We start from the raw sequence: 22514 nt of genomic DNA on the forward strand, positions 1-22514 counted from the left end.
ATCCTATCAGATCACAAGTGCATTTCTAAGACGAGAATTTAACAACAAAATATGAGCAATCCTATCAGATCACAAGTGCATTTCTAGGCAAAAATCAATATATTCATAATGTTAATTTAGATTCTCACTCATCTACACCTCTACAACCATTATGTGTTAGAAAGGAACTATGACCATTGCGTCTCTTGTTAGAAACATCATTCATCAAATTTTAGGATGTGTTGTTATATCCTTATAGTTCGTGTAGGTCGTTGAAACCCTAGTATGCCCTTTACAGCCGCTTCACCTGTCGAGGAAAAGGAAACCCTTGTTTGCTGTCTCCCTCTCTGTCTCCTCCACTTTGTTCCAACATGGCCGTCAAGCTCTCCTCCTTCTGCTCAACTGTGCGGCGCAACCTCTTTCTCCCAACCCTAACCCACCTGGCTTCTAACTTTTCCGTTCTTGCGGACAGTAATGTTGCCAACAGCAACAATGCCCCTTCGCAAAATCTCTTCTTGCACTTCATTACTACCAGATTTGACATCTCTTTGGCCGACGCTGCAAAAATGGTGAAATTCTGCCCCACGTTGTGCCGACTGAAATCCCTAGATAATATTGAAGAGACCGTGTTCGTACTCAACAAACACGGCTGCAGCGAAGATCAAATTGCAAAAATAATCAAATATCAGCCCTCGCTTTTGTTGACGAGTGCGGAAAGATTGCTGGAGCCCAAGATTCAACTCCTAAAAGATCACGGCATTGGGGGGGAAAATCTATCCAATTATATAACCGGCCTACCGAGTGTCTTAGGTACGAAGCTGGAGCTCCTACGCTCCAACCTTGAGCTTCTTAGGACTGTATTCCCCACGCCATCCTTGCTGATTAGAGCAATTAGGAGTAACCCCCGTATTCTTAGAAAGAGTTTGCAGGAAACCTTCAAAACCTCGGTTGCCTTTTGGGAGGATTTTGGCTTTCGTGGAACAGAGCTCACCATGTTTTTCTTCGTTAATCCCTAGGTTTTGACTCGCACTTCTCTCTCTCCCGAGCAACTTGATCTCATTCGCAAGATTGGCATTCCCAAGGAAAGCAACTTGTACAAATACATTGTGAACATGGTGGCCATGAGCAGCATCGAAGATTTAGAGGCTAGAATTCACAATCTTCAGCTTTGGGGCCTTTCGCCCGAGGAAGCCCTGGAAGTAGTTAGGGCTGAACCTTTACTTTTCAAAAAGTTGGAGGCAAACATTAAGAAAAAGATGGACTTTATGCTCAATAACATGAAACTCTCTGTAGACTTTGTGGTAAAGCGTCCCCGTCTGTTGTCAATGAGTTTGGAAAAGGTAATCAGGCCCAGGTTTTCACTTTTGCAAAATATGACAGCAATGAATGGAGAGGGGGAGTTTAATCGTACCCGAATTTTTACAATGTTGATGATGCCTGAGGCTAAATTTGTCTCCCAGATCATTCAAGGGCATCCTGAGGCCGCTACTCTGTGGACTGTATATAAAAATGCCATTGCTAATGTCTCAGACGGATAAAAAATATGAAGCTCTTAGTTTTTAAGCTATTGATATCTTCCTTGATTTGTTAGGCCCACGAATCTTGTTGAGAAACCACCTCAATATTCAGGAAAGCGATCCTGCCCCTGTTCTCCATGAGAGGGGTAATTTTAAGGAAATTCGGATATATATATATATATATATATACACACATATACATATGGAGGTGTCCTGTGACCTAAGCCCAGCGATGACCAGCGGCCGATGCGAGCTTAGGGCAAGACTAGTTTCCAATGGATGAAGAGCAATAGGGCGCAAGCCACTCTTACAACACCATTCCACTCTTACAGCACCATTCATGTGGATGCCTATTCTACAGCGACATTTTTTCCAGTTCATGCTGTCAGTGTTTGTAGAAGGTGAGGTAGTTTTGCAAAATATGAAATGAATAATGGAGAGGGGAAGTTTAATCTGATGCACAACTTTATCCTGTTTTGATTATGACAGAGGCCAAGTTCGTCTATAAAAATTCAAAAACTACTGAAAGCCCATGTCTTGTCTCAATTCCTACTGCTCACGAATTGGAATTGTAATTGCATTTATTTGGGCTTGTAAAGGTATTTATTTTTACTCTGAGCTTTCTGTAATGACCTATTTGCTCTAATTCATATGAATCTAAGGCACCGTACCTTACTCCATGTATATTGTTGTATTTTTTTTATTTTTTCCTTATGATAGATTTTTCATTGTAAATATTATGTGATATTATTATGCATCTCTGTATAATTTCTCATACAAAAGTTCTGTCTTATTTAATTTTAAGTTCTGAATGATTATAAAATATAATATTTTTTTATTGGTTCAGCAATATAACAAAAGAGGCAAGTGTCAAAGTGTCAAAATTCCTGTCTTTGGTGAAATGGTTCCTACATTTGGTAAAATGTGAGTTTGGTTTGGTACCATTGGTTTAGTGAAGATGTAGTTTAGTAAGATTAGAAATTATGCATAGTATCTTTAAACTATAACTTCTTTTCAAAATCCCTTTTTTTTCAAATGAATTCGTATATATCTTAAAACTTACATGGTTGACTATGCTGAAAATTAGTGATAGCAGAGCTCTGACATAATTTATATTGAAGGCTTTTTTATACGTGTTTTATTCTTCAATGACTATATTCTCTTGCCAAATTTAATCCTAATCTCCATCTCTTAATCCAAAAATGAAGTCAAAAGTACAATCAAATAAAACAATCAATGTGTTATTGATTTAAAAAATACATGTGCATTTTGTGAAGCAATTAGTTCCAAGCCTTTGATGTATATGTACTTGTAAAGCTATGAAGATTCCACAGGCTAGCAATTAGTGATAAAAATTAGACTTTCACGTTTTATTTATAATAGGAAAGCATTTAACCTTAATCAAAAAGCCGAATTAATTAAGCCAATATTTAGATTTATTTATAGTAAATAGGCTATTGTAGAATTCGCTCTTCATTATTCTACTTGACATTGAAAGTTGCAACCGCAGAACAATAGCATGTTGCAAAACCACAAGGACCTGTAGCAATGTCACAGAAATCTAATTTTTAAGTTCTTGGGGGAGAGTTACTTGAAAGATTATGCGAGGATTGTTGTTTCCTTAGGACTCATGCAATCCTTATACTCCTAAATTTGCACAGTTCTTTGAAGGATTTTCTATACCACAGGGCAGGTTATACAAGAGGTGCTAAATTAGTAGGAGCATCATGAACATCATTAGTTACTGCGTTCACAGCCGTTAAGTTGGGATCAATACCTTCATTCCTTGCATAACTTTTATGGTATTCTTGTAACATGTCTAGAAGACGGCACAGCAGGATCTGCACTTCTATCAGGACGATTATGCATTCACAAAGAAGGTATAGAAACATCATTTCCCACAAGTTTTAGATTCATAATGCCAAGATCATACGATGTTTACGATACATTCCAAGCTGATGATCATAATGAGGAGTGAAGTCCCCATATGTACAGCCTTGTTGAGGAGTAAATCCTTGATCAACTAGTAACATCTTTGCTTAAGGTAAATTGTAAGTTCTAAAATTTAATTCTAACTGATACGGTATTTACCTCTGTGATGCCACACAATCTGAGGTAGCAACTACAATTAAAGCTAAGGGGACACCCAATAGAGATTAACACACCAAACATCTTCTCCTGAAAGATATTAAACATAACACATTAGCATATGAATCAGTTCTCTTGAAGATTGCAAACTATTATATACAGAAACAATGAGTATAGTTCTTTTTTATTAACCAGCTTGATCAAGTTGATTAGGAAGTGCCAAACGAGCAGGAGTCAAGAAAAATGAAAATGAACTCTGGAATTCTCTAGGAAGCGCGAATTTGAGCAAAATGTAGGTACAATGATCATCAGTGCTTTATATATAATGACATTGGGCTTAATTTCAGAGATATTTGCAATCTGGCAGTTATATGGTAATAGTAGGCAGAACAAGAACTTTTAACAATTAGTGCAATTTTTTTGTTTGTTTTTAATGAGTGTAATAACCGTACTGCAGTATGTCAGGACAGGGGAAGCTGGGACGAGTTTTCGGGATAGGAAAATGGGTCTCATTTTCGGGAGGGGGACGGTCAGGTACAACACTAAGTGGTGGACAGGTTAGGTAGGGGTGTTGTATAATATATGTATAGAACTTGAAATGCTAGGAAACGATATTTCAGCAGAACATACCAAATTAAATATTCAAATATAGCAAGATTGCAACATGAACTAAAATCATTGAACATTCAACATAGTAAGCTATTAAATACCCAATAGTAACATGAAAAAATCAGAATTCAAATGGAAATTCAAGTACTCATCCCGGCTAGATAGCATGGTTGCGAAATGGTAGAGGTGGGGATACTTGGATACTCAAGTACTTGATGCAAGGACAGGTATTTCGAAGTTTAGAAAGTTTAGGAGGGAATGCGAGTCCCATGTCACACTGTTTTTAATTTAACAATCAGACTAAAAATAACAAACACCTTTTCCTCTATGTATTGAGAAACTATTTTCCATACAAACCAACCTCTGATCCAAAACACACAGTTAATATTCAACCATAATGAGTGCTCAGCTATATGATAGAAATTAGCCCAAAAAATTGTTTGTAGTGATAACTCTTGGGCAAGTTAAATCTGACACGACTTGTTCGCATTTTGAACATGACTGAGGCTAAGTTTGTTTCCCAGATCATACAAGGGCACTGCGAATCCGCCACTCTGCAGTCTGTTTATAAAAATGCCATTGTTAATATCTGAAATAGATAAAAATGGTTTCACTTCCTTAACATTTGATGTTTAAAAAACTACTGAAAGCCCATGTCATGTCTCAAATCCCGCTGCCAAGGAATTGGGATTGCAATTGCATATATTTGGGGTTGTGATTGCTTTTCACAGATTTCTGCCCATGATTTGGGACTCGAAAGGTATGTATTTTTGTTCTGAGCTTTCTGTAATGACCGTCTCTTTAGGGAATCCAATACATTGTGTCTTACTTTATGTATATTGTTGTATTTTTCTCTTGCATTCGTTAGCCAACCATTCAATATTCTTGATCATAGGGATCTGCAACCCGTTAAAGAATATTGAAAGAAGGTTGGGAGCCAACAAACCTCATCCTACCACCATAGCTCATGGCCTGGTGCGTATGCAAATTTCTCACTACAATTATTTGGTCTTCTTCTTGGGAACCCTCAAATTTGAATCTTTGATGTAATTCTTTCTTTTTGATGGAATATTTTATATGATTCATTGTTTCGTTTTAGCTATCTGTATGAGAATACAATTAGATGGCAGATTTCATATCATTCATTATTTCCCTTTTTGTTGTACTAGAATGCAAACTTATATTAATTGGGTACATAATTTGAATCGTGAAGATGTTGTGAATTGGGTTTTGCACTTTACAGAGGACAAAGACATCTTTGCAAGGTTATCATAATAGTGAAAAGGGTCACATTTGGCCCGCGATTCATGACATTGTTCGGAAGAAGATTAAATATGTAATTGGATTAAATCAGTTGAAATTCATTGTGCATCAACTAATATTTAACATTTTAGAGTTTGCTTTCATGTTAAGTAGGTGGGTAGGGGAGAGGATTCAGACTTGAACAGGTTGTAATGGTTGTGATAGGAGGAGTTGACTTGATTCCTACACTTATTGATTTGATGTCCAATTTGATGTCCAAGTATTTTGACAACGTTGCACCAATACTTGTGACTTTAAAGTTGTTAGTACAATGATGCTTACCCAAAATTGAATGAAATGTACCTTTAGTTGTAGCAAGTAACCAATGCTGTGATGCCACATTAGCTGTGCAAATATGGGTACCTTTTTTGCATGACCATTGGTCTCACTTTTTATTTGGGCTGTTTTTGACAACTTGGCAAAAAATGTGCTCATGATTGATGATGTGGACTTGAAATCTTAGTTATAATTAGAGGACTTACCATGTAAATTGTTGTAAAAAATTGGGAGTGATTTGAAATTTCCATGCAAGATTTTGATAAGTGTGAGTTAGGATGTTCAAGTACTGAATTTTCTTCTCCAGTCATAAATTGGACCACGTATTTGTTGGTTAATTGCGAGTAGACACGAATTGGACACTAGGTTAGTTCATTTAGGTTGTGGGTAGATACGATTTAGACCCTGTATTAGTTGATATACTTTAGGCCCAGAAAAGCTGTTGAAGCTACGCTTCTGTTCAAGTTGTAGTTCAACTGAAATTTTTGTTTAGTTTTCTTTGTCGCCAAAGTTGGTTTTCCAGTAAGTAGAGTTTTCCTTGGGTTTCCAAAAACTTAATTATTTTCTCAATAAACTTATGCAAGATAGCTAGTAGTAGGTTGGCATTAATCAATCTCTGTCTCAAACTATAAACTTTTAAACTTTCAAAGGTAAGGATGAGAAGGTGGAGCCCGTGGGATTTTTTAAATTTCCTCTTCTAAACTAAGAAAGGAAAATAAACATTGTAAGTACTTTTCTTTATTCGTAACAGTTCATGAAGAGATACACAATGCAAAATCATTTTCTAGTTCAACTTGGTCCATGGGCTTTTGCTTACAGTAATTCTGCTTGCAGAACCAGACATTTTTAAGAGATTATTTTAATATTTGGTGAGTGGTCATTATCAAGGAAAATAAGTTCAATAAATATGTATAAAAAAAGTAATGCTTACAAAATTTGAATTAAAACGACATATAGTTTAAAAATTCTTTCTGATAAAAGCTTCTTCCCGATGAAGAATTCAGCACAATATAATAATGAAGTTCTCATATGCAAGGGTGAAAACAAAAGCACATGCATACAGTTAATTTTTTTCTCCAAAAAATTATATCAAACCGAGCTCTATAATCTTAACATATTATGCAGTTGATTTTTTTGATTTATCTCCACTGTTGATTGTTTTTTATTAAAAAAAGAGTTTTGAAGGGAGCTTGAAATCTTTTACAAATCATAAATTTTTCAAAGAAACCCAGACCAAACAAAACTACAATCCAAAGGTGAAACAGGTCACCCAACAAGACACAAGTGACCACAGTGGCATCACATATAACACAGTACTCATCAGCCACACAAACAAGTTTTGAATTGGCACTTGAAACCTCATGGTAAAAAAGAAGAATAGAAAATAGGTCCCTTACCATGTTAGACAACAAAGAACAACAGGCCAAAAGAGCCAAGAAAATCAAAAAAAGGGGTAACTGCAATCAAACTTTCCCTTTTTTTCCCAACTTTTGAGAACGTAATGCCATATCAAAAGGAGTGGAGGGCCTAACTTTTTTATTTTTTACTGTGGTCCATTCCTCCTCCACCAAACCAGCGGCCAAAGTCAGCAACACCACAACTATCCCCTAAAACCACTGCAGTCAGGGAACAGACCGCAGCAGAAGAATCAACAACGCCCAGAGATGGGGCAGCAAAATTCAGAGACGAAGCCACGTGGGGCAACAGTCAAATCATGAGAAATAGAATATGGAAGAAGGTGATCAGAAGAGGTCACCACCGCAGGGACAGTCGTGCCATTAGAAACAACAGTCGAGTCTGCCACCACAGTGTCCTGAGAAGAGTCACCATTCCCATCAGAAGAATCTTTCTGAATCATATATTGATCATCCAAGACCCCCTTCCTCCACTGTTGATTGTTGCTTTTATGAGATTAAGCCTATTTCCTAAAATCATAATTTTTCTTTTTTAGTGAATAAAGTTAAAGAAGAAAAATGCTGAGATTGGAGACTATAGAATGAAGCAAGCTAGATGATAAGCATTAGCAGTCTAGGTCTTCTTGCAAAAGTGAGATACACATTGAACTGAATTTTAGTTAGATGCCACTCTTAATACAAATGGCTGTCAATGTTAAGCAGATCACAAAGCCTCCACATTTGGTAACAAGACAATGGTAATAACCACATTAAATCAAGCATGGGCAACACAATCTTTTCTTGGAGAGATTTCACACTGGGGAAGAAACTAGCAGATTCTTGAATCATCTGGTTATAGTTGCTTTGGATCAGAAGGTATATATAATCGGTGCATATACATTCATTCTCACTGCTTCATCCTCAAGACCGAAGGTATCGACTTTTCAGGGGAGAAAACTTTTCTTTTTTTGACTGATGATTACTTGAAGATGATGCGGAGAAGAATTGATTTTTCTGAGAACTGTGCTTGAAATCGGATATAGCTTCCCTATCACCTTTTCCTATTTTATTCTTATTAATCATTAATGAAGTTTAAACTGTGCTTTCTTAAAGAAACAGGGATTTGGACATTAAGGGAAAGTAACAGGTGGACCTGTTCAATATAATGCATAGACCCATACAGAGCTGAGTTGGTAAGAGATTCAAAATAATTGAGTAAGTTATGAATTTTTCATTTTTAATAAAGTTGGTTAAAAGATTTAAACAAAAGTGAGGTCAGGGGTCATAAATCAACAATCTAATTTCACTTTTGTGGCAATGAAGGGTCAAAGTTGAAATATATCAATATTAAATAAAAGTAGTAAAACTAGGGAAAGTGTCCAGCGAGAAGGTCATACTAAGATAATAATAAGAATTCGTTTATCAATGTTTATCCTAATACAGGGGAGCCAAATTTTGTTCAGGAAATATCTTTAGCTAAATTCAATCATAGTAGGAACAATCTTATTTCATGATAGGAGGTTCTTTGTATTTCATGTAGTATTGAAAAGTTTGTTAATAAATTTTTTATGTTTTTGAATTGGATCATTTTTAATAATCAGTGTTTGCATGAAGAGTTCTTTTTTTAAATTTAATAATTTCATACAATATTTCAGATTATGTTCAGATATCATTTCTTCTAATATTAAATATAATAGTTATTTTTTACAACTGCTCAACAATATTAAGTCAATGAATATGTTATTGACTTCAACATTTTGAATCATGCTTTAAAATGGTCTATTTTTCTAAAATTAAATTCCATTAATATGAAAAAATTATCGTTTTAATTTTAAATCAATTTCTATTTAAATTATACTCAGAATTCTTGTTAATTTTTCTTTAAATATTAACTCCAATAGTTATTTCTTACATTTTCTTCAAATATTAAATCTAATAGTCATTTCTTACACTTCAAACATTAAACCCAATAGCCATTTTTTTTTTCTAAATTAAAAGCCCATCAATATTAAAAAAATATCTTTTTAAATTTTAAATCAACTTGTATTTAAATTATACTAAGAGATCTTCTTAATTTTCTTTTTAACCCCAACAGCTATTTCTTACATTTCTTTCAAATATTAAACTTAATAGTCATTTCTTTGAACATAAAACTATTTAAGAATAGTTGTTCCTTACAACTGGTCAACAATATTAAATTCTAAGAAATAACCATTTCTTACAATTGAGTTTGTTTTTCAATAATTGCATTTATTTGTTTTCCATATTATAAAATTTTTGAAATTGAATTTTAACTATCCATCTTTTATGAGTAGTAATATGGAACAGTTTGTGTACAATATGCTGATATGATTTGTGGTTCAGAAACCCTTTTAACCATATTGCAACAAATGCAGATTTTCATATTGCTCTTGACTGTTATAATGACAACCAAAGTGATTTGAAGATCACAACAATGGAGGATTTAAGTATGTAAGATCCAATAATCCAATAATAGAATTCTACAAATATTGGTATTTCTTGCATGAATTGTATCCAGGGATTGCGTGACCAAGATGTGCAAAACATTATAAAGCATAATAAGGAGATTAGGAGAATGGGATTATTAATGAAATTCTTTAATACAATCTACTTTGGTGGTTTTTTTGAACCACACAAGGATTTCACTAAGGTTTGCACAATGCATGCCAAGTGTTGTATTGGATTGAGCAACAAACTTCATGATTTAAGAATAATGTAGATTGGAGAAATTTCCAGTCTTTGAGTCTTTTAAAAACCACTATGGAGAACCTCAATGGAGTGTGAGGTATAATGCAAGGAGTGAAATAAGTTCCATTAACATAGAATGAAATGTTTTGGGAAGGTGGCACACATCTCACAATGAAATCCATGAAGATGGAAAACAAGCATTTTAGAATGCTTGTAACATAGAGTTTTACCTTTGTGTACTTAATGTTTTGGGAAAACATTTTACATCTTGTATGTTAAAACTCTTGGTATTTCATTATGAATAATTATTTGTTAGAACATATCAAAAATTATAAGTTTATTTGTGGTGGGTGATCGATTATATGGTATGGTTAAATATATTTCTATATATCTTTTTCTATTGTACAATATTAAATGTGTATTCATTGTTGTTATATAAGTAAATGGGGAAATTTCTTAAGTTCTTATAGGAGTAGAAAAAGATAATTAAAAATAAAAATAAACAATCGAAGAACATAAATCAAAGAGCTAAAGAATGCAAATAAACTCTTAAAAAAGGAGGTGATGTGTAAACATTGCTCCAAGACTAGCAAATCTTAGAGTTAAAAATAAAAATTGGGTGAAACCTTAAAAATTGGAAAAATATAAGTATATGACCTCTACAAGTGAAATAACAATCAAATTATTAAATCAATGTATTATATTTGTAGGGGGCTCACCCATTTGAATTATCCAATCAACTACTTACCAAATCCTCACTATCATTCATTGTTTCCTAGCCATTATGAATAATAGTACAATCATCTTAGCATTGATGGGACTTTTCCCCACTTTCCCCCCATTTCATGTTGAGGGTGATAAAATTGGGGAGGGGTTTGTTCACAACAACATTAACACAATATCAAGAATACACAGAAAAAGATTGTTGAACATTAACAATATCCATTGACACATGGTGACCAAACAATTTTGCAATCCATCAAAACACTTTTTCATCCCAAAATTATAGGGGAACGCCGAGTAATCTTAACCAAACTAGAGCTAGATGATAGAGTTACATAGTTGGATCAAATCAAACCTAAGGTGCCATTGAGCCAAAGCTACACTGTGTTTCCCATAAGTCCAAAAACCAAAAAGAACAAACACCAAATCTTTAGCAGCTGTGAATTTGAACAAAAGGAGTCCATTTGGCATTACCAAAACACAAGCACCCCCTTTCAATTTTCATTTCTGACCACACATCTTTCAAACCATGTCAATTGGTGGTCTAAATGTAATAAAGTGTACTACTAAATATAAATTTAGAGATGATGAAATACTATTTACCACCATATCAAAAAGAAAGATCTTAGGTCCATCAGTGCCCTGATAAATTTTGGGTTCTTCATTTTGGAGGGTCGTGGTTGATCTTCCCACTAGGATGTCCTTACATCCTCCACACTATGAACTAAAGCCGTTTTAGACAATTCCTTCTGAGATTGACCCACCTTGGGATAGATCCCAAGGAAGGCCAAGTCATTACTAGGGAATTCTTCACATGCAAATTACCATGTGATTGACTTTAGATAGTGTGGGATTTAGAATTGAGTTGCCCATTTCTCCTTGGGCCCCAAGGTTAGAAGTCAATACCAAGAGAAGATCCGAACAAAAAGGGGATCCCAAATCATGGAGTGGTGTGCCCTCATAGGTAGCAGAAACCAAGGTCAAAGTTGAAATTATTGCAGAGAAAGAAAGTTATAGAGCACCCTTTTTATTCATAACATTTATTATCCCCTTTTTCTCTCCTTACCCACCCACTTTTTAGGAAGACTTTATTTTAGCCACTAGTAATTGCACCTTGGTGCATAATGGGTACAATGAACAAGTGTAGAAGGTCATCAAGGAAAATGATAGGTCTACTTATTGCATATATTTAGGTATTCCATGAGGTCAATTGGGAGCCCATTTAGAAATTGATGTTATCCTTGTAATAAAAATCTAAATGGGGAAGTGATAACTTGAAACGAACTATACATTCACTTATAGGGGTCAAGCACGATTGAAACATAAATTTTGAGTTAGGAAGATAATAAGACTCCATTATCAATAGGGTTTTTGCACACGCACACATGCACATGAGTGAGCACGTGTGTGTGTGTGTGTGTGTGTGTGTGTGTGTGTGTGTGTGTGTGTGTGTGAGAGAGAGAGAGAGAGAGAGAGAGAGAGAGAGAGAGAGAGAGAGAGAGAGAGAGAGAGAGAGAGAGATTACAATTGTCTAAGTTTAATTAAAAATTATTCAAAACACTATAATAATTATACAATTAAAAATAATTATTACTTAATATTATTATATTGATTTCATTATTTGAGAAGGAAATGTCAATTTGGATAACACCAAAGAGGCGGTGAAGGTCAATAAAACAAGTGCATACAATGTGTGTGAGCGACTCTTTTGAAAAGACGTGTTATTTTCCAATTGTTGGCAAAAAGAAACTAATAGGGATATTTTTGTCTCACTTTGAATTTTTGAGATAAATTAACATTTAAAATTTATTTAAATATAAAAATTTGAATTTAATATTGAAAATTTGTTTATTTTATAATAATTAAATTACAATAATATAAATATTATAAATTTAAAAAAGAAAATAATTGTAATAAATTTAAACTTAAATTTAAATTAAATTAATAAGATACAAAGTTAAAATATATCAAAATAATAAAATATTTTAATTCAAATAGAGCTAAAGTAAATTATAAACTATCCAGATAAAAATAATGAAATAAAAATAAATTTATTAATTAGAATAAAAATATTAGTAACCTATTTTTAGTAATACTTATATTAGATATTGCGTCTGGTTTCAACTATGTGATGCTAAAAAATCTCACAGAGTTGAAACTAGAAGCAATATCTACTATCATGGACTGTGAAAATTTAATGGTGTTAATACCTATATGCATTGACCTATCCATTGCACACTAAGAAGTCATTGCTAATTAGCTAATATGCTTTATTTGTGAGATTGTTCACGTACGAAGGGTTCAAATACCTATCTCATGCAAAAACTACCATTTCACTGGTTTTTCTTTTGAATTAACCAATCCTGACTCAATTGCCACCTTTGATAGTCACACAGTGATCAAAATTTGGAGAATACACATCCCATCTCTAACATCCCTCATAAGGGATCCAATGCAACACCTGGCAACCTATTTCTAGGAGAGCTTGAGTCCTTGCCTTGTGGAAGGGCATAATGTATGTCAGGCAAGTGAATTTGAATTTGTTGAGATCACTAAGCCAAAAAAATCAAGAGGTGACAAAATTTTGTGAATGCACTAAAATCCTTAGAAATCTTACACGAAAATTTCAAAGTTTGATCAAATACATTACCACTAACCCCAACTGAGAGTTGTTAATTCATATGGTTTTCTTACAAATTTAATGGAGCAACTCTAAAAAACATTGCATTGAGTGGAAAATAAATAGAGTTCACATGTAGATTTTAGATAAACTCAACAATTTTATGTTACCTTTCCTTATTAGCTGAATACAATTTGAATTCATAACAATTTAGAAATTGAGAATTAAATAAACTCCCGACCTTGTACAATACCTAGCTTATGGGATGTCCACAACAACTTGGTCAATTTCATTTTCAATAACATAGAAGATTTTTATTATTATAAAAAGATATGAATATTGCTTTTGACGTTTACATGGTTGAATAGACGTTGGCTATTAGAATTGTCTCTATAACATTTGCAATTTAAATTTATTGGTTGTTTGCAATATGCTCCTGAAATGTCATACTAGTATAAATAGAATAACATGTATCAAAGAGATTTGTATGTTTAGTAGAGGCAACAAATATATGAGTTTGACTAGTCAATACAATGCTTAAAAAGGTAAAATGAAAAGAGACTCTTATGAAAAGACATGTTTCTGGACATGCCCTAGCAATACATTGCATTCACGTTTACTCAATTAATCAATAGTTTTATGCTCACAGACCAATCATAAATACACATTTGTTCCTCATTTGATTATTTTTGAAGTTGTCATTAATATTTATTAATTAGAAATGTTATATTAATGAATTATTTCAATTATGATTGGCTCAATCAATTTGGTCTTATAGGACCCCCTTTTTTTGGAGCCATACTCCATATTCATCTTTTTCGGCAAGATGTTAGGATTTAAAATTATATTCTTAAGAGAAAATTTAACTTAAATTCTTGCTTAATATTTTACAAACTATTGATATAATTTTTTTAGTGAAGTGTCCCAATTAATATGTACTTTGTTTAAATTTCATATATTTAATTCTCTCTCATTTACACAAATTATATTATATCTTAAAAATTCATTTCTCTACTTCTACTTTACAATTTAATATAAAAAAATTATTTATTTAATTCAACTATAATTTTTTACTTATTTTTCAAATAAATCATAACTCAATTCCAATTAAATTTAAAATAAAATATTATTTTATTTATTTAAAATAATTTTGTTGAATTGTAAGATTTGATGAAGAACAAATCTTCTAAGCCCAACAAACCTGCATGTAAAAACCTGTCATATAGAAGTAGAGAGAAGAAAAATACAAGGGTTTTTCTCTAACAATATCCAAGATTGTATTGTCAGTCAAAAGGAATGAATGAAAAAGTACAATAGATCTATCCTTACAGGAGGTCAAAAAACCTAATATGTAAAAGAATTTCAGAGCACACACAGGTTTATGGAGGGTAACTTGAAGGGTTTGGAAAGAAAAGAATTTTACATGGCTTGAAAGATTTTGCTTGTGATAGGAATTTGTATCTAGTTGTCAGAGGTTAGCATCAGATCCAGGTAGGATCTCGTGGTTTAATTGTATAGTAGTTTTCACTTTTCAAGTTTCTGTCTGCTCCGTGTCTTTTTGCATGTGTTATTTTTCAGGTATGCAATATTGTTCTTGTTTGAGAAATATCTGTACATGACTTAGATGGATACTTCGTTGAATTTATTTTAGAGGATTGCATAAGATTGAATAAGAAATCAAACAATACGAAAATCTATTAGATAATTGAAATAGAGTTTGAGGTTTAAAAGTAAATTTAATTGAGAAATTCGAATGTTAGACAAATCTTTTTTATCGGATGGTTTGGGAAGAATTTGGAAATTGATATTGGACTTTGCAAATTATATATATATATATGGTTAATAGAAATTCTTCTATCAGACCATATTTTGCAAAATATATATATAATTTTTTTATTAAACATATTTTGCAAATATGGTCTGATAGAAGAATTTCTATTAACCATATATATATATATATATATATATATATATATATATATATATATATATATAAAAAATCAAATAATAAAACAATTCTTATATTTTTAAAAAACACATATTTATTAAAAAAAAAATGTGGGCGATTTAAATGTTATATTTAAAAAAAAAAAAAAATTTAAAATTTTTTTAAAAAAAAATATGGGGAGGGGCGGGTTTTACCCACCCCCTACCCCCTTACCTCTTTTTTTTAAGCGCTGCCGTGTGCAGGCGTACTGCTGCACGCAGGCACTGCCTGCGGCAGCAGTCAACCTGCCACACGACAGGCACTGTACTCTATGGCCGGCAGGCCTTAATCGCTTAGGTAAGTATTAATATTATTAATATTATTTTTAATTAATGTTTTTTTAAAATTATTATAAATTTTCATTTTTAAGTTTATGAAAATCAAAACATATTTAATATAATTAAATTTAATTTGTAATTTAGCTTAAAAAGGTTAACTATCAAGGTTATTAAATGAATTATAACTAATTGAAATAATTAATTATTAATTCTTTTAATAAATTTAGTAATACTTATTTAATCGATGTATAATTAATAGATGAATAATGAAGAGTAATATATATTGTATTAATTTGATTAATTTAATAAGTTTAATTGGATTAAACAATATTGGAAGTTATGAAATTAAATGTTGAACTTATTATTAATTAATGATATTGAGTTTTAATTTAATTGTAATTAAATTTATTTAAAATTCAATAACTATTATTTTAGTGTTTTAGACAGATAGTTATCCTTATATCATTTGGAATATGAGTTTAAAGTTGGATTAGGGTAATCATGGAATCATTCAAATATAGTAATGGGTTAATTATGAGGGTTAACTGAGAAACTTACGTATTTGGAAACATGTGTTAAACTGGAGATTTAAACCTTAATTCAAACAAATATACGGGTGTATTGTATGAGTAATGATGAGAATCATATACACTTGAACATACATTGAACACCAAACTGAAACTTTACTTTTGACTTAATTGTGTATTCTCAAACCAAACCCAGACTATGAAACTGTGTTGTTTTGCTTGTATGGCTTATGCTTGTGGATTCTCGAGTTGTTTAGATGTTGACCAGTCTAGGGTGTATACCAGAAGTTTGTGAGTTTTCTGTTATACCATTTATGTGACTGGATGTCATGATATGTCTTGTGATTCAGTTTGAAAATTATAGTTACGAGGTTTACTTTATGAAGCATTTATGTGTACTTGGGTGGGAGAACCATCCTATTATCAGGTTGCCTGTTAAGGAACCGAATTTGATCTTTAGGGTTGTTGTGGTATGGGACACAACTGTGTTTTTTACGTGCTTAGGAGAGGTTGTCTAGGTACGTGACTTGGGAGTGGCTTGCATAGGGGTCCGGGACCCAAAGTGGTCAGTGCCAGGGTAACCTAATGCAAGTTATGTAATAAGTGATAATCTAGTAATTAAAAATTTTGGGGGGAAAACACACTAAAAAGATAAGTTAGAGATTTTTGATCTACCCATGCCTTGAGTGCTTGTATAGACTAAGGATGGGAATGAGATGAGTGCCTCGTCTTCTTGAGAGGGCTTTCTAGTTTCCATATGTATGATGTTAAGGGTCCGGGGTTCAAAGTAACCAGTCCAGGGTAACTCAATGCTTGAGGGTCCGGGTTCTATTAAGAGATCAGTCCAGGGTAACTCAAGCAGCCATGTGATGACACTCCCTAGTATGTAGCCTGAGTCTCCTCTGTAGATCTTTGTGGATTTTGTGTATATCTGGTTGTGTATTTATTGTTGGATATGTTTATTATGGTTATTACTTTCAGTAAGAATGATTGGTGATTCATGAATGATGTACTTTTGACATGTGGCTTTTGACTTGAGGTGATTGTCTTTTATTGACTTTATCTTATGATCTTGGTATTTGGTTTATACTTGGTTCGTGTATGATGTTTGGTTATGTGGTGTCGGTATTGGATTGAGTGTTCTTTCTTTGGATTATTTTATCTTCTTGAGTAGCATGTGTTACCTTTGAGGTAGTTTTGGCTATTAGGGGTACCTTGCCTAGGAATGTTTTATGTTTGATAGCCGTATGTGAATTGTTCATTATCTTCCCTGCACAGTGGGAGTGGAAGCCTGACTAGGTAACCACGCGGTCGGGAGGTAGTGCCTTCTTACCATTTGGGTCCCCCTTCACATTGCTAGCTGTTGGATGTTCGTTGCAGAAGATGTACCTTTATCATTCTTATTTCTTATCTTAGAAACTTCTTTTCAGATGATGTATATATGTTATCATGTATTATGATTTATTGTATCTATTCTCACATACCCTGCGACATGTGCAGTGGATGTTATTAATTGGATGTACTTTTGTTAGGAACCTGTGTGTTCCTTCTATTTATATTGTTAGAGTAGTGTTGTTGGACGCATATGCTTTGTAAGTCGTCCCGTGAGTATATTTTATTATCCCACATGCATAGGTAGTATTACTTTTCTAGATCGTACCCAGTATATAAGAATAGGTTGAGGCCCTTGATGGGCACGGACGAATTTATTGTATTGAGCTTGCTCAAAGGAGGTTACCCCCTCGAAGTGGCCTGCGATCAGTAGATTCATTCTGAGTTCTGCTATCACTTTGTATTCTGTTATTTCGAGCATTCTCACGATATTGCTATAAGGAGGTTCTTCACATCTGGTATCAGAGCACTCTCTTGGGCTCGCTGGGTGGAAATTACATCAAATTTTTTTTTCTGTCGTGGCCTTCAGGTTCCTCTCACTTCTAATATCTCTTGTTATTGCAATAACTCTTTTCAGTTGTTCTGTCTGTGAGTGAATTTTTCTAAGTCGACTGTTCAAAAAAAAAAAAAAAAAAAAAGAGTAAAAATTTTTCTGTTTTTTAGTCGTAGCTTCCTTGTTTGCTTTCTGTTTCTGCTCATACTTCCGCAGAACGTCTGCAATATCATTTCGCATACTTCCTTCCTTGGCGACCCAACCCCAAATTTTACATATCAAAGCCCTAAATCCCTCATTTATCTAATTTGAGGGTTTGCCCTATCTTTTTCACCTCTCATCCAATCACCACCAAACTGAGCCACAAGATTCAATTCCTCATTTTTCTCCCTTATCCCTCTTGGACTGTTCGCCTCATTTCGCCTCCCTACCCTTGAAACCCTCATTTTTTTTTTTCCCTTGTTCCCATATAGTCTCCCACCACCCGTCGAACACCCATTTCCTATATGAGTTTTACCCAAATCCAAGTTTTCCGTAACTAAAAAAGTTTTTGTTTCTCATCTTCTACCCATTCCAAAAAAAAAAAAAAAAAAAAAAAAAAACCTTGTTTTATGGTTGTTACGCGTACAGGAGCAAAAATCATGGAAGAGGAAATTGCATCCCTCAAAACCAAACTTCAAGATCTGGATGACAAAATTCTGGGTCTTAACTTTCAGCAGTCAGCCATGAGCCGAAACCATTCAGGAGATACTGGGTCCTCTTCTGGCAATTTCCGTGGACCAAAGCTTGATTTTCCACGCTTCGATGGTTCTGATCCGACTGGATGGATCTATAGGGCAGAGCAGTATTTCAGCTTGCATAATACTTTGGATAACCACAAAGTCCCCCTTGCATCTTTTCATTTGGAACATGAAGCTCTTCAATGGTTCCGTTGGTACATCAAGGCTAATGTAGGCCCAACGTGGAGAGAATTGTGCACCCTCATTTTGGAGCGCTTTGGCCCTAGTTCCTTTGATGATTTCACAGGAGCACTCACTAAACTGCGTCAAACAGGCACTGTAAGAGAATACCAGACAGAGTTTGAAAAATTAGCTAATTACATAGAGGGCTTGTCTGATGAATTCTTCCGTAGTTGTTTTGTCAGTGGTCTGAAGGATGCACTTCGCTCAGAAGTCAAAATGTTTCGACCTACTACAATGATGGAAGCCCTTGGGTTGGCTAAGTTAGCGGAAGACAAGATTAGTGCTCTACAACGCTCCAGATCTAATTTTGTTCCATTCAGAAATACAGGTTCTCACAACCCTCCAGTCATACCAGCTCCCAGAACTACTCCGATCAAGCACTTGTCTGAAACAGAGATGCGAGTCAGGCGAGACAAAGGGCTTTGTTATAATTGTGATGAGAAATGGTCTCGGGGCCATAGATGTGTTCAGCAAAATCTCTATCTCTTGGATGTGGATTCTCCACCGGAACTGGAAGAATATGTAGATGCTCAGGAAACAGTGGATGATGAGGTTGAGCCTCACCAGCCTGAACCTCCTTCACCAGAAGCTCCACCAGAGATATCTGTCCATGCTTTGGCAGGAGTCACTACTCCACAAACCATGCGGGTCCAGGGTTTCTTCAAGAAGATCCCTCTTACTATACTCATTGATTCTGGTAGCACTCATAACTTCATTGATCCACGAATAGCCAAACAGGCTGATTGCTTTATCCATCCCTGCTCTAGCTTTGAAGTCATGATTGCCAATGGGGGCACTTTACTTTGTAAAGGGAAATGTCGCAATGTGCGTCTCTCTATTGGAGATTATAACATGCGCTCTGACATGTTTGCCTTACCCTTAGGTGGCTGTGATGTGGTTTTGGGTGCCCAATGGTTACGCACTCTTGGCCCCATTCTCTGGGATTTTGCTGAACTTTGGATGCAGTTTTCAGCCGAGGGGCACCAACACACTTTGAAAGGCTTACAACCAGGGTCTCTCAGCATCATCAGTTCACACCGTATGGAAAAACTTCTTAAGAAGAATTCACATGGTGTCATCGCTCAGCTCCATTCCATTTAGATGCAGCCATCAGCAGTCTCTAGCACTCCTGCCGATCTCCAACACATTTTGGACAAGTATTCTGGTATATTTGCTGAACCTGTGGGATTACCTCCTTCTCGTCCAGAGGACCACCGTATTCAGCTCCTTCCTGGCAGTGTTCCGCCCAACATCAGGCCCTACCGCTACCCATTTCATCAGAAGACCGAAATCGAGATACTTGTCCGTGACTTACTGAAGCAAGGTATTATTCGCCCTAGTACCAGTTCCTTTTCTTCTCCAGTTCTGCTTGTTCGCAAAAAAGATGGGTCATGGCGACTCTGCATTGATTTCCGAGCACTTAATCATCTCACTATAAAGGACAAGTTTCCATTCCAGTTGTTGATGAACTTCTTGATGAACTTCATGGGGCTCATTTTTTCTCCAAGTTAGATCTTCGTTCTGGGTATCATCAAATTCGGGTTAATGAGGAGGATATACCTAAAACTGCCTTCCGCACACATGATGGTCACTATGAATTTTTAGTCATGCCCTTTGGCCTCACGAATGCTCCTTCAACATTTCAGGCAGTGATGAATAACATATTTCGACCATACCTCCGGAAATTCATTCTGGTCTTCTTTGATGATATCCTCATATATAGCAAAACTTGGGCTGAGCATCTCCATCATCTGGAGCTTGTCTTGCAACTTCTCTCTGATCATCAACTCTGTGCAAAACTATCTAAATGTGTGTTTGGCCAGGAGGAAGTGGAGTATCTCGGGCATATTGTTGCACACCATGGAGTGCGGGTGGATCCTACAAAAATAGATGCCATGAAAACTTGGCCGCATCCTAAAACTCTCAAGAGCCTTCGGGGTTTTTTGGGGTTGACTGGCTACTACCGCAAGTTTGTCAAAGATTACGAGAAAATTGCAGCACCATTGACAGCTCTGTTAAAAAAGGATGCCTTCTCCTGGACCCCTGTTGCTGAGACTGCATTTGAACAACTGAAACAGGCTATGTGCAGTACACCTGTTCTCGCGATGCCAGATTTTTCCAAACCCTTCACTATTGAGAGTGATGCTTGCGGCAATGGATTGGGTGCTGTTCTCCTGCAAGATGACCATCCTATTGCGTTCACTAGCAAAGCCCTCTCTGGTAAGAATCTAGCCCTCTCTACTTATGAAAAAGAAATGATGGCTATTTTGCATGCTGTACAGAAGTGGCGGCCATACCTCTTAGGGAGTCATTTTTGCATCATAACCGATCACCAAAGTCTGAAATACTTCCTGGAACAACGGGTATCCTCTCCTACACAACAGAAATGGGTCAGCAAACTCATGGGGTATGATTATGAGATCACCTACAAGAAGGGTAAGGAGAATATTGTGGCAGATGCTCTTTCTCGCACATTTGATAATCAAGCTTCCCTTTCCGCTATTTCTATGCCCATTCCCAATTGGTTAACGTCTGTTCAACAGGGCTATGACAATGACTCTTCTTTATCTCAAATCATTCACCAGCTAGCCAATAATCCTTCTGCTATACCACATTACTCTTGGGATGGTGCTTCTCTTCGATACAAGGGTCGGCTAGTGCTTCCTCAGAACCCAGCTCTACATCAGGCTATTTTTTATGAACTCCATGCTTCTCCTTCAGCAGGGCACTCAGGCTTCCTCAAAACTTATGAGCGAGCAAGGAGAAACTTCTTTTGGAAAGGGATGAAACAGACGATTCAACAGATGGTGGCTGAATGTGATACTTGCCAACGCCACAAGGGTGAAACGACCCTCCTTCCTGGCTTGCTCAAACCATTGCCCATCCCTACATGGATTTGGACTGATATTTCTATGGATTTCATTGAAGGGCTTCCTAAATCCGGTGGCAAGACAGTGATCTTGGTTGTGGTTGATCGTCTCTCAAAATATAGTCATTTTTGTGCCCTCAGCCACCCCTATACTGCCTCCTCTGTTGCACAAATCTTCATGGACCAGATATTTCGTCTTCATGGACTCCCTTCTTCCATTGTCTCTGATCGTGATGCAACTTTTACCAGTCATTTTTGGACTGAACTGTTTCAGAAAACTGGCACCAAACTGAAGATGAGTTCGGGCTATCACCCACAAACTGATGGTCAAACTGAAATTGTCAATAAATGCTTGGAAACTTATCTTCGTTGCTTCACTTCCGAACAGCAACATCAGTGGGCCAAGTGGCTCCCTTTAGCTGAATGGTGGTACAATACCTCTTACCACACTGCCTCTAAAATGACTCCATATGAAGCAGTCTATGGTCAGGCACCTCCAGTGCTCCTTCCCTACACTCCCAACAGCTCACCAGTCCAGGCAGTTGACATAGTTCTCCGCAGCAGGGATCAGATTCTTCGTACCTTACAGGATAATCTTCACATGGCCCGTAATCGGATGAAACAGCAAGCAGATCAACACCGTTCAGAGCGCTCATTTCAAGTTGGGGATATGGTTTTTCTTCGTCTGCAACCATACAAACAATCCTCCCTAAAGCTGAAAGGGCGTCATAAGCTGGCCCCAAAATTTTATGGGCCTTATAAGGTTCTGCAGAAGATTGGTTCAGTTGC

General features: G+C 35.5%; 1 pseudogene across 1 annotated transcript; it reads left to right on the plus strand.

Moving 5' to 3' along the window:
- Positions 1-201: 201 nt before the first annotated feature.
- On the plus strand, positions 202-5817 carry LOC149553597 (uncharacterized; annotated as a pseudogene). The gene is made up of 3 exons (XR_016353131.1): positions 202-2095; positions 5089-5168; positions 5437-5817. The product of XR_016353131.1 is annotated as an uncharacterized LOC149553597 (transcript).
- The last annotated feature ends 16697 nt before the right edge of the window (positions 5818-22514 follow it).

The sequence above is a fragment of the Cupressus sempervirens genome, chromosome 6 (genome assembly GCF_028749045.1).
Source record: "Cupressus sempervirens isolate cs-2001-9-10 chromosome 6, ASM2874904v1, whole genome shotgun sequence".
Lineage (NCBI taxonomy): Eukaryota > Viridiplantae > Streptophyta > Pinopsida > Cupressales > Cupressaceae > Cupressus > Cupressus sempervirens.